Here is a 13,815-nt window from a genome sequence, read left to right as displayed (position 1 = left end):
GGAGAAAATTTTGATAAAACACTACCCTTAAATTCAACGAAAAAATATGTGGGTTTCCATACAACGAAGTTCGTGGTCAATTAGAAGAAATAAAAAAATTTTTAATTTTAGACAAATAGTTTATAATAATTGGTTAGTCAAAATAAAAAATGTAATGAACACTTTGGGGAAGTCACTAAACTCAAATCTTTTTGCAGAAAACTAACATCTATGGATGCTACATTCTGGGAAACATTAAGAAAAAATGATGGTGGCTTATCGACAAGAAAAACTTTCCACAAGCATTTCAAAGTGCAACCAATTAAAATTGGTAAAAACTTGATGTTTTCGATATCAACAACTCGATATAAAAAAAAAATACATCCTACTATCTGTTTAAAATGGTTATTTTGTGAATTCTTATTGCTGGAAATCTATTCTAACACGCGGTCCAGCATGTTCCTTATTTCAAATTGCCCACATATTAATTACTTTTAATACAATTTTGTGACACCAACATTCTAGAGGAAATCTAACTCTCTACACTGAAAAAAAGCATGCCCGGTTCCAAAGATTTTGTCTTTACTTTAAAAAATTTGGTATTGTTTCCGAGCCAAAGAAGCGGAGAATACAAGTAAGGATACTTTTAAGACACAATTCTCTTTTAAGTTTGGGTTTTGTGTACTTGCTTCTAGGAAGCAAATTTTAAGTTTTCACTTTTTCAGCTTTTTTTCTTCATACACACACCCAGAGAAATGGTTGGTTGGAATTCGAGCAGGATAACAGAAAGATAGTTCAGATACATTATTTTTAGTTGTGTGGATCATATGTTTGTTATTTCTTTCGTTTGGTCGTTGATATAACCAATAAAATATCAATGCAATCAAATGCTATTACTAACGACCAAATATTGGTCGTTGTAACTCAATTCATTAAAAACAAATTTCATTGTGTACCGCTCTGTTGTGTTGATTGATTTATTTTCCCAAAGTGTCAGCAAAACTGACAAAAAGTCTGTACGGCAGATAATTAGTTGTTTCAACAGATTTAAAAACTGATTGTTGCTGCAACCAATATTTGGATATATCAACTTCAATATTTCAATGTGAGTAAAATTGTTAAAAAGGTAAGTAGAATATTAAATGTCAATAAATCGATAATATTTTGAAAATTTACATTTCACCTTAAATATGTATAGTATATACGAATAAAATCTGAATACTTCTAATCGATCCATCGCCAAAACGAAATAAAAAGAAGTAAGTTCATTGTTTCGACTGCTCCTTGATCTCTGATGCGTACCAGTGGATCTCTGTTTCGTCAGCCTGAGAGGTATTTTCAAATGTTTCTTGTATCTCATGCACATCAAAACAGTCCTTCAATCTTAAATAATGGATTTGTCTAAATGTATACGCAATGGTAGCCGTTTCGGGACATCTGAACGTTACCCATCAAAAACCATTGGGTCTACGTAGCAACTCACTCAACAACAAAATCTTGGCGGTAGCTACAGGAGGAAAAGAACGTTACGATTATTTCCCCATACACCCCGGCGCACAAAATAGATTCGGAAGATAACTCGAAAGATACATTGCGATTTGAAGGAAACAATAAAATCGGATTAGTATTACAAAAAATTTTATATCTAAATATGTATTATTTATGCCTTTATATTATTGAACAATAAAGTACTAAAAATAAATAATGATTTTTTGCATAATTTTGCATGCTGTTCGTGGTTCAAATGGGGTACCGATAGCAATTTTATTGATTGCCCTGATAATTCAAAAGGCAGTTACTTCAAACAATAGTTGGCTGTCATAAAAAAAACAAATACAATTATATTGGTTGTGACTGCCAATTTTACTGTCAATTGGTTGAGGCAACAAATTCTATTGGTTAGATTCCGGTAGTAGATGGAACCAAATAAATTGGTTGGCAAAAAAATTGGTTGTCACAACAAATTTGTTTTCTGTGTGCACAGAAAACAAATTTGTTGTGCCAACCAATTCTTTTGCCAACCAAATTATTCGGTCCCATCTACTACCAGAATATAACTGACAAAATTTGTCAAAGCAACCAACTGTTGTCTTGCACAACAGTATATCAAATTGGTTGGATAACTAAAATTTGGGCACATTATAAGTCTAATTGGTAATCCCAACCAATAAGATTTTATTCGTTTGTTGAAACAACTATTTATTATTTTCGGACAACCAATACTTGAGAAATTAAAGAAACCATTTGGTGAATTAATTTTAGTCTGTATTTAATTTTAATACATATTAATATTTTTATTGACTATTGACCTAATAAAACATCGTCATCTTTAGAACCTTTTATGAACTGCCAAAGAAACTTCATGAAATAGCAAGAGTTGCGAAATCTACACAATTTTCAGGTCCAAGGAGGTCAAAACATATTTTTTTAAATTTCTGGAAGAAAAGCAGACATAATATAAAAAAAAAAATGCGTTAACGTTAAAAAAGTACCTTTGATCGTGTTCTGTTGGCAAAGTTTGTCTAATAGTACACGCCTTACATGGTTATATATGTCATTCGATTTGAGTGGCAGTACCCCAATGTACCCAAAACCCCAACAGAGATTAAAAACTGAATGGAAATGATGCAGATGCTGCTGATGCTCCACTCACAATTACTCGATCGTGACTCACGCATGGACCTTGAAATGTTCTTATGTCTTTGCACCAGAATCTTTCTTCAGTTCTGATCGATTTTAAGTTCGATGGCGAGGTAGCCAATCTATATATTTACCATTCACATCCTCGGAAATCGTCACATTTGTTAAAATATCTCTAGTAGGGAAGAACGTAAGTGAGTGAGTGGTATTAATGTTATTTGATGATTATGTTACTCACCACTTAAGAATGCAGCTACCGAATTAAAAAGAATATATACCTAATTCACAGCAAGTCTTTATGGCCAGAATTTTCTCTAATATTGGGTACTCGACATGAAAAATTTGAATTGTATTGAAATTTTGAGAATTTAGAGTTTATAATTAATGAAATCAAACAACAACTTATTTGTTGTCATACTTATGTAGTCCATAGCAACAAATTCCTTTATAACTATAAAATTTGTTAACACAACCAACTTATTGGCTAGGCGGACTTTCAGTTGGGTTTAGTGACACATTGGTAAAACAAATCAGTTATCACAACAGGGTGGAATAAATTGAAATAGTTAGTTACTTCAATGTATAAATAACGACCAATGTTTGGTCGTGTGTACCAACTTTTGGTCACACCACCGTTATATTGATTATATAAACTATCAAACAAGAGAAATAAGTAACAATTATTCCACACAATTAAAAATTGTGGGTCTCCACTATCAAACTGTTGTCCTAATCGAATTCCAACCAATCATTTCTCTGGGTGTATGCTATCAAAGTCCTTTAAAAACGAGTTAACGATAACTTTATTTTCCAAATTAAGACTCGACTTCCAGTAGAAATTATGTTATGTTTCAAGTAAAATACGTCTTTAAAATAAAGTGTTGAAAAACATGTCCTATATTTGAACGATTTTTTGCTTTGTAGTAAAGACGCAAAATGACAACAAATTTAAAGACAATTTCATTAAATTTAAAGAATTTTTCTGAATTATTAAAGTCAAGTTGACCTTAGCCCAAACATTTTTTCTTTCATGTTATGATACCCATTTTTAAGTTAAATCACTTAGTTATAAGGACAATACAACTTCATTGAAAAGCTTATCGACTTTTGGACAAGGAAAAAAACCTTATATTAGAGAAATTCGTCTTCTATGCTAAGCAAAATTTGCATACGTATTTTAAAGACATGAAATCTTTGACCTCACGACAATATTTTTTTCAGTGTATGTAAAATTGCTTAAAAACAATGTTTAAAATATTTAATATTTATTTTTGATATGATTAATAAGATCACTATTTTTTATTAGTACTGCAGTGCATGATAGATTTCGCTTACTTTTGATATTATTATCTAATTTATTCAAAAATGAATTAGAATTTTAGCTTTTACTTTTATGGCGTTTTCTTTTCTTGTAACTTTTTTGCATTTTGCATATTTTCTTAAAAACAGGCAAAAGTGCGAAAAGGCTTCGAATTCTGTTGTGAAAATAGCGCCACGCATAGAGGAAAATTACGGACTTTTTCAGCACTGCCAACAAACGAGAGTGCTGCGATTGCCCTGATTCCTTCTTTGAATTCTTTTCTGACCCGCTGAAATGATATCATTTTTTAGGTTGCTACACCCTCAAAAAAATCGCTTCTGTAACATATACTCCCAAACATATTTTGCTTCAAGCATATAAATTTTTGGGTATTGCCCAAACATTTATATGTTTGATTTCTTCCAATATATAATATGTTTTAAAGCATATTGGTCTAAACAATATAATATGTTTGGGTAGTCTAAGTTCCAAACATTTTGTATTTTTCCATCCAAATTCAATAATGTTGTCTTCCAAAAAACTATATGTTCTTATGTGAACATATAATATGTTTGGAAACATTTTGAACCCAAAAATATTATATGCTTAGGAGAATTTTCTCCCAAAGAAGATTGTGCTCAAATTTTTTTTCTGCCTAATTGTATATTCCCTCACATTTTTCTCACTTCCACGAGTTTTTAGCACCTTTTTCTGTAATACAAACATTTTAGAAGAAATTATTATATTTTATAATTTTTTTTAATTTTACCTTTTGCCGGACGGGGAACAGCGGACCACACAGTTTGTAAGCCAGCACACTAACCACTGGCCTACGTAGCTGTTATGGTCATCAAGAGATAATTATCGTTATAAGTTATATTTATATAGCATAGCTTGCGGCGCCCACGAGCCGATGCAAACATAACATTATTTAACAACATAACATTGTTAAACATACATTTGTTGGCAGCGTGGAGCAGTGGTTGGTCGTCCGACTTGCGTGACAGGGGACCTGGGTTCGATCCCTGCTTCGACCAACACCATTTTTTTAAATATATTTTTTAACATATATTCCAGATACGTTCGGAAGTTCCCGAAAAGTTGTTCAGCATTACATACTATTTTTTTATAAAAGACTTAAAGTCAGAAAAGAAAAGTGCTTGATATAAACGAAATGGACTGAGTTCAAATCAAATATTATTTTTTTATTGCAACAATAAAAATTGTGTAACAAATAAAGGTTTTTGTATACAAGTTTAAAATTTTCGAAGAAATTCAAAAACTCTTAAAGTCGAGTATATATAAATATTTTTCCATCGAATCCTAAGGTTAAGGTTCTAAACAGTAATTTTAAAACAGCACATAAATTTATTTTGGTGTGAACAATTGTTTGCTAGCATGTAACACCATTAATTTAGAAATACAAATAAATATGAATTTTTATTAACGAATAAGTTTGTACTTAATTTAATTCTTAAGGCCGGTATAAATTGGCATTATCACGTTAAAATGGCCATGTTTACCCTTTTACTTTTCTTTAATAATTTCTTTTAAAGAAAATAAACTTATTCAATTGTTGCTTTGGATCTTTCTCCACCATGTTATAATACAATTTACCGGAAAAAGTTGTAATGTTATTCTGGTTTTGCCGCTTAAATGAGAAATAATTTTAGCGGCAAAACTCGAACTCAATGCCCACTTTTATTTTCGAAAAAAATCCGTCAACTCCTCTTGGACTACCCATTAATAAACAGGAACTAATCTTTGTTTTTATAGATCTTCAAAGGTCGATACTTTCAATGAAGTCGTGTTGTCGTTATAATTAAGTGATTTGACTTAAAAATGGGTATCATAACATGAAAGAACAACTTTTGGATTAAGGTCAACTTGACTTTAATAATTCAGAAAAATTCTTTAAAATTAATGAAACTGTCTATAAATTTGTTGCATTTTTGCATCTTGACTGCAAGGCAAAAATCATTCAAAATTAGGATATGTTTTTCAATACTTTATTTTAAAGACATTTTTTATATGTGATTTTTGAGTGTTAATTACTTTTAACCAGCATTGAATTACACCCAAAGAGAGAAAGCGTAGTAACTCAAAATTTTGAAATTTTCACTTTTCATTAAAAAACGATACACACTGCAAAATTCTCCCTTTTTTTACTATTATTTCATTAAAAAAACGCCGTTATGTCTCTTTTCTTGTCTTCAGAGTTAATATTTTTTGTCTCTACTGAAAAAAAGATTGAATTAAAAATATGGTCTAATTTTTTTAATTTAATAAAATTTATTTTATTTATGTTTATGAAAAGACTGAATTATAAATGTTTTGTTGTGTTTTTATTGTTTATTTAAATATTTTAATAAATAGTTTTATTCCTCATATTTGGGGTTGTACGAATTCCAGATTTTTTTTTAATCCAGCCAACTTTTCCCAAAATTCCAGACAATAGGCCATTTGAATATGGTAACCCTAATTATACTGTTGACGGTAGTGTCTGTTTTTTGTTGAGAACGCGAAAAATAGTTCCACACATATAGGCAAATTACAATAACGGCATTTTCAAATTACAATTACGGCATTTTCAGCACTGCCGACAAACGAGAGTGCTGCGAATGTCCTTTTTGCTCCTTTGAATTCTTTTCTGCCCGCTGAAATATAATTTTTATTGGTTGCTGGCAACATTTTAAAAATGCGTATTCTGTACAGACAAAATGAAGGCAAACAACTTTTTTCAGAAAAGAAAATACCATTAGTACTAGGCTATAGAACAAACTAGACGTCTCGCTGTAGTTTTTATTTTAATTTGTCTTTATTTTTCTTTCCTTTGTTCTTTTCATAAAACACCAAATTTTGTAAAAGAATATAAAAAGCTAAAAAAATATATATAAAAATACCACTAGTTTAAAAAATAAAACCTTTTCACGTATATTTGATGAGAAGTGAATTTTCTTATGTATGTTCATCTGTTGAATTCGAAAATGAAGGTGAAAATTTTTTTATGGAACAATTTTTGAGATATTACGTTTTTTTTAGTTTTTCGTCCTTTTTTCACCAGAAAAATCATGTCTCGATCTAGAAATGTCCAACTAAATCGTTGTTAGTACTTAATGCAAGGTGACGAACAAACGTGTACACTCTTAGAAAAATATGTTTTTCATATGTTCCGATATAAACAAAATGTGTTTCGGGCACAATTTTAAAACACAATATATTTAAGTGCAAACATGTAATGTTCCTAAACTAACACTAAATGTTTGGGACATCTATGTTAATATGTTAGAATATATTATGTTTGGGGCATGAATGTTTCATAAAAATCATATGTGTGAATACAAACATATATAAATTTACAAATTTCAACTAAACATACATATGTTGTGATATTTTATTCAAAGCGACAGAGAGAGTATAGAGAGAAATAGAGATGGAAACCGGGAGAGTTGACGAAAGATATCAATATAACACAGCAAAAGAGTCAAAAGAGAACAATTTCTGTGAAACCGCTAGTATGTTGTTTCGGAAAACTGTTTTATGATAAGGCCAAAAATTTGATATGTTTAAGTCTAAATATTATTTAATTTGAATAAAGAGAATATACATTCTGAACCAAGAGAATAGACATTTGAAAAACAAACAGCTTATGTTTTCGCCTTGAGAGCAGCATTTTATGTATGTGTGGACATGTGTTTTGTTTATCATTATGGCATTATTTTTTCTTGGTTCGTTAAAAGAAATCAGGGGTCTTCATAAAAATAACGAAAGGGCACTATACTCTTTTTAGAGTTGGGACGGTAAAATGAAATAAGGAGGAAATAGTGAAAAATTACACAGTAAAGGTGAGTATTAAGTTCGAGTTTAGCCGCTAAAATCGCCATTTTTTCACGATTACTTTTCTTTAATAAAACTTTTTAAGGAATACAAACTCTGTGAAAACTTGCTTTGGGCTATTCCCCATCAAGTTATAATAAAATCTGCAACAAATATGTATAATTTCATTCCTTTTTTTACTGATTTAGTTTTCACTTTAGTGAAAAAACTCGAACTTAATACCCACCTTAAAATGTAAAAAAACAAAGTTTAGTTTCTCTTTATTAAAAAGTAGTCCACGAGGAGTTGACGGACACCATCAAATATAAAAGCGGGCATTAAGTTCGACTTTTACAGCTAAAACAATTTAAAAAGTTTATTTTCTTTAAAATGAATTATTAAAGAAAAATAAAAGGAATTTTAGAGCGATGATGTTAAATGCTAGTAAAAAACTGTTCACTCCTAAATAAATTTATGTTTATATTATAAAATTATGTATGTATGTTTATACTCGACTCCACGTTCTTCTTTTGTTAGTTTTTGAATTCCTTCCAAATTTTAAAGTTTTGTACAAAAACAGTTTTTTATTACAAGATTGTTATTTTTGCAATAAAAAATAATATTTTATCCAAAAATCATTCAATTTCGTTTATATCAAGCACTGTTACTGACTATAAATCTTTAATAACGCACATTTCGATGTTTCATTTAAAAAAATTAATATAGTATAAATATAAATGTGTAAATTAAAAAAAAAAAAAAAAAAAAAAAAAAAAACAAAAAAAAATGTTCGGTCGGAGCAGGGATTGAACCCACGACCCTTTGCATGCAAGGCAGACATGCTAACCACTGCTCCACGTGGCAAACAAATGTATGTTTCTGTTAAATAATGTTATGTTTGCATGGGCTCGTGGGCGCTGCAAACTATGCTATATAAATGTAACTTAAAACGATAATTATCTACTGGTGACTATAACAGCTACGTAGCCCAGTGGATAGTGTGTTGGCTTACAAACTGTATGGTCCTCGGTTCGATTCTCCGTGCAGGCGAAAGGTAAAATTTAAAAAATTTATAAAAGTGAATAATTTCTTCAACATTATTTGTATTACAGAGAAAGGTGCCAATAACTAAAAAATTTCGTGGAAGTGAAAATTACGAGTATGTTAGGGAATGAGCACAATCGTGTTTGGGAAAATTCTTCCAAGCATATAATATTTTTGGCTCAAAATGCTTCCAAACATATAATATGTTCACATAAAACAAACATATTAATGTTTCGGCAGTATGCAATAATATATGTGCTTCCTGCAAAATATGTTTGGAACATATGTTAAAGAAGCGATTTTTTTTGAGGGTGTACAATTGGATCTGTGATAAGTTAAGTGGTTCAAAATATATCGATGAAAATGGGGCGCGTTTTCAAACAATCGTGTTTTACAGAGACACTGTGCCGCCGGAAAAATATAAATCATTGAAAAAAAAGTCTGGTTTCTCTTCATGTTCGTAAAGATGATACTTTAACGTAAGAAATAAGACCAACTAGAAGAAAATATACCGATAAATGACAAGGTTATAAGCAATTGAGTGAATAAATCCGATATCAAATCATATACAGTGTCACACATACTGTGTCAATACAGTATCCAAAAATACATAGTGGTCAGGGTATCTGCGAAAAAATGTGCCTACCAGAAATATTGATTTTAAGCTCGATAAGATATGTACCGATCGACTCAGAACCGCCTCCTCTTTAGCCCTTAGTGTCCGTCCGCCTGACCATGTATTTGTTGTTCGCAATATTCAGGTCACTATTATTCACAGATTTTGATGAAATTTGCTACAGTGTACATGGAAGGATGGAGGAATGTATGTAAAAATAAAACAAAAAATTAGTTCATTCATTGTCTAGACTGCTTGATGCTGTTATCAAACAAAAAGGACTGCCCAACAAGTACTAAATGTACTAACAAACTAATTTAGAACTACCTGTGCTTTTTGTTAATTTTTTATAATTTAAATATTTAAAGAACCACAATTTTTCTACAACAAAAATGCTCTAGATGCTTAATGCATAGATTAATTATTAAGACAGAACTAGAAACAATATTTCTGATTGTGACTACATTTTAAAGTACTAGATGTTCCGATTCAATTTGTTTAACAAAAATTTCTTGACAGAAAAATTTCCTATTCTCCAAGCGAATTTATTTCCTTATTACTTGCTCATGTATAATTTTTATTTATTACTATTTGCAGGCATAATTTATCGGTAACGAACAAGGTGAATTTAACTGAACTGATTTCGTAACAATCTGAATTATTTAGCTCTAAATAGTTTATGAACAAAAGAAATCGTCACAGGCCAAATTTACCATCGAAAATCGTCAAAGTTGGCAGCGCTGCACTATGGGCGGAAATTGAAAATTTGCGGCAAAAATTATTTAAAATCTATTCAGTATCTCCAAACAAGGTATATCGATATTTCTTATCAAAATCAGATGTTATCAACCAAAAGGGAGTTAATCCACAGACAGAATGTATTTATATATGGTGTTAAATTTATGCTTGCCTATTTTCATTATTAAGAAAGTGGCATATCTCCAGAACTTGATGTGTTAAATAGTTGAAATTAGTTCTCATTTTATTAAATTAATTTTATTTAATTTTGATGGTTATAATATTAACCATCAAAATACTTTCCGTCCGTCTGTGTTTGTTGTTCGCAGGATTCCGGTTGCTATTATTAACCGATATTGATGAAATTGGGTACAACGTGTTTTCTTGCCAAAGGCAAAAGTACGTACACACAAAGAAGAGATTGGTTCGAAATCGGTTGCAATAATGAACACTCTACGTTAAGAATTATAAATCGGTTGCGTCAACCTATGTTCAACATTTACAAAAATTTATTCGTCCTCTGTACGATTTGGTGATGGTTTCCACAGACAATCTTTTATGATACAATACAAATAGTTGTAGCAACCAAATATCCCTGCTACAAAAAAATTTACTTGAAATCGGTACATATGACCTACCTTAAATAAACACCGTAACTGACATTCAGCAATCATAACTTACATACGGTAGTCATAGCCGAATATTATTTAAAATATTTTTCAAATGTCATTTCTGTTATTATATTGTCAATAAATTCATATTTAACTGTATATGTATATAGAAACTTAAAATCAAAAGTTATTCCAGATTTAATCTTAGGTGCCCTTCGCCAAGAACAATAATCAAGATATTATTCCGAAAATATTGGAACTTCAAATGATGGACCTATGAAAACAACAACATCGGTTTGTATCGGAATTGTATTTTGTTAGGGAACATAAATTAACTCCATGTTCGGAACTTACAGGATCGGATGAAAATGGATATAAAACTGGAGGTTTTGGTGGATGTTGTTACGTATGATTTTACTTCATCTTTAGGATTTTGTTAGTGAAAAAGATAAACGTGCTCCCTCATTTTGCTCTATTTTTTGGGAACATGTGCCTGAAGACGAATGTGAACTATCGGTCCATATATATGATTTTCACAACTACGTGGTAGTCAGCACTTTAATTAGCCCCCCAACGCTATTGAATATTTGAAAGATCGGACAAAATGAAGATATAGCTACCACATACATCGCCCAATTTTGTAACTATAGTCTCTCTTTACTTTGGTACATATTATATCTCTGTATATATATATATATATATATATATATATATATATATATATATATATATATATATATATATATATATATATATATATATATATATATATATATATATATATATATATATATATATATATATATATATATATATATATATATATATATATATATATATATAAAATTTCGATATAAGAGTCACATAATTTGAAATTATAATATAGACCGAACTCCAAATTCGTATTTTTTGTAATATAAATAATTTTCAACTCAGTTGCAGGAATCCTTAATGTTGGGCTTCATAACCTGCACCTTAATATGACATAAGTTGTAATTGCCGTAATTCGATTGAATCGACCGAATTATTCAGTTGACACAACTGCCAACAGATAATTGCTGCAACTGTCAAAATGAGGTTGGCAATATATTCGGTTATCGTAACCAATCTGTATTCTCTGTGTGTGGTGTTGAATTTGGAGAAAATCTGATCAAAGTTAGATATAGCCCCATATATACACATCGCCCGATTACGACAAACGATATCACATTGCGCTTATTTACTACCCGAGTTTTTTCAAATTCAACACAAAGTAAGTTTTATAGCACCCTTAAAGTGTGCAAAATTTCATCAAAATCGGTTCAGATTTAGATATAGCTCATATATATAGGTATCGCCCGATTTTCTCAAATTTTACTATAACCCTTACTTATTAACCTATTTTACTCAAATTTGAAAGAAGGTAATCTTCTATAGCATTAACTATACATGCAAAAAAATCATCGAAATCGGTTCAGATTTAGATATAACTCCCACCCAATCCAATTTTCCCAATCTTGGTCATAGGACCCTTATTTGGTTCTCTTGTGTCTTTCTCACTTCCTTTTAATATATTTATTTGTGTTTTAAATAATTTGCTTAACTATTCGTCAGTTTTATGTGGTATTTTACTTTTCCACAAAGTAACGATAGCATTTGTATCTTTTTTGATTTTCAGCCAAAATGAGAATAATTCGCTATTTTCATCTTCACTATTTCGGGAAAAATTTAATTTGTTTTAGAATGCACAGACAAACTTTACAACACCTAAAAAGTATACCTCATCATGAACAAAAAGCAAAGGCTTTCATTAACAATCGTTAACAATTCTAGATCTATTCCTCGCAAATTTACGTATGTACTAAAATTTTCACAGCACTGTTAAAACCACAAATACAAGTTAAAAAACAAATATATTTTTTAAAGTGTTTACAATATGTTGAACTTCTGCCCATTTACCTCCCCGTACTGTCGAGCCATCAAAAAACTGAATACAACCCTGTCTGATATAAATTTTATTATGGTTTATCAGAATGTTAGGGGACTTAATACCAAATTATGTAATCTATACACTGATCGCTTTGGCTTTAATTACGATTTAATTATATTTACAGAAACATAGTTTCAGAGCAATGTCTTGAGTACTGATATCTTATGCGATAGCTACCAAATAAAGGAAATCGGTGAAATCGTTTATTTAAAAAATCAAATTAAATTTATTTTTCAAGTTCAATTAGTATAAAATTCAGGGAAAATATTCAGTTAGGCTTTCGCTTTTCCAAATCCGAATTGCCGGGCCTCACGCTTGACACCTGCCATCAGATTTTGTACAGCCACCTTGTCCACCTTCTTCGCCACAGAAAGCCAGTTTGCCTTGAACTGCTGCTTGTCCTTAGCAGTTTTTTTTTGGTCTTCTTTAGGTTCCGCTTGACAATAGCCCAGTATTTCTCAATTGGGCGGAGCTCTGGCGTGTTGGTAGGGTTCTTGTCCTTGGAAACCACCTGCACGTTGTTGGCGGCGTACCACTCCATGGCCTTTTTACCGTAATGGCAAGATGCCAAATCCGGCCAAAACAGTACGGAACAATCGTGTTTCTTCAGGAAAGGCAGCCGACGTTTATTCAAACACTCTTTCACGTAAATTTCTTGGTTGACAGTCCCGGAAGCTATGAAAATGCTGCTTTTCAAGCCACAGGTACATATGGCTTGTCAAACCAGATATTTCTTTGCGAACTTTGACAGTTTTATGTGCTTGAAAATATCTGCTACCTTTCCCCTTCCTTTTGCCGTATAAAACTCCTGTCCCGGAAGCTGCTTGTAGTCGGCTTTGACGTAGAATTCGTCGTCCATTACCACGCAGTCAAACTTCGTCAGCATCGTCGTGTACAGCCTCCGGGATCGCGCTTTGGCCGTCGTATTTTGTTTATCATCGCGATTTGGAGTCACTACCTTCTTGTAAGTCGATAGTCCGGCTCGTTTTTTGGCTCGATGCACGGTGGTAGACGATACACTCAGCTTATTTGCGGCATCTCGGAGAGATTAGGGTTTCGCTTGAAACTACCGGCAACTCTCTTTGTCGTCTCAGCGGCTTCC

The 13,815-nt window shown here is 31.3% G+C and overlaps 1 long non-coding RNA gene across 1 annotated transcript; it reads right to left on the bottom strand.

The window, feature by feature from the left end:
* Positions 1 to 2,520: 2,520 nt before the first annotated feature.
* Positions 2,521 to 3,359, bottom strand: LOC142231529 (uncharacterized). The gene is made up of 2 exons (XR_012720817.1): positions 2,858 to 3,359; positions 2,521 to 2,794 (listed from the first exon to the last, which is right to left on the bottom strand). It is a non-coding gene; the product is annotated as an uncharacterized LOC142231529 (long non-coding RNA).
* Positions 3,360 to 13,815: the final 10,456 nt, after the last annotated feature.

The sequence above is a fragment of the Haematobia irritans genome, chromosome 3 (genome assembly GCF_050003625.1).
Source record: "Haematobia irritans isolate KBUSLIRL chromosome 3, ASM5000362v1, whole genome shotgun sequence".
NCBI classification, from domain to species: domain Eukaryota; kingdom Metazoa; phylum Arthropoda; class Insecta; order Diptera; family Muscidae; genus Haematobia; species Haematobia irritans.
This window is presented reverse-complemented; position numbering and strand designations above follow the sequence as displayed.